Raw genomic sequence first — 231 nt, forward strand, 5'->3', positions numbered from 1 at the left:
GATAACTGAAGTCTATGAAGTTTTACATATTAGCAACTTTGGGTAAGAGGAAATGTGTATAAATGTATATACCCTTAAAGAAAAACATAGCTAAACAAATAATTAAAGGGTGTATAATTAAAAATGAATCTAAACAGCCCCATGTTGGTATTAATGACTTATACACAACAATAAAACTTTTCCTTCACTTCTACCCGGTTTTTGCAACATTTAAACAAGGATCCCCTAAAA

This window comes from Ictalurus punctatus, chromosome 10, assembly GCF_001660625.3.
Source record: "Ictalurus punctatus breed USDA103 chromosome 10, Coco_2.0, whole genome shotgun sequence".
NCBI lineage: Eukaryota > Metazoa > Chordata > Actinopteri > Siluriformes > Ictaluridae > Ictalurus > Ictalurus punctatus.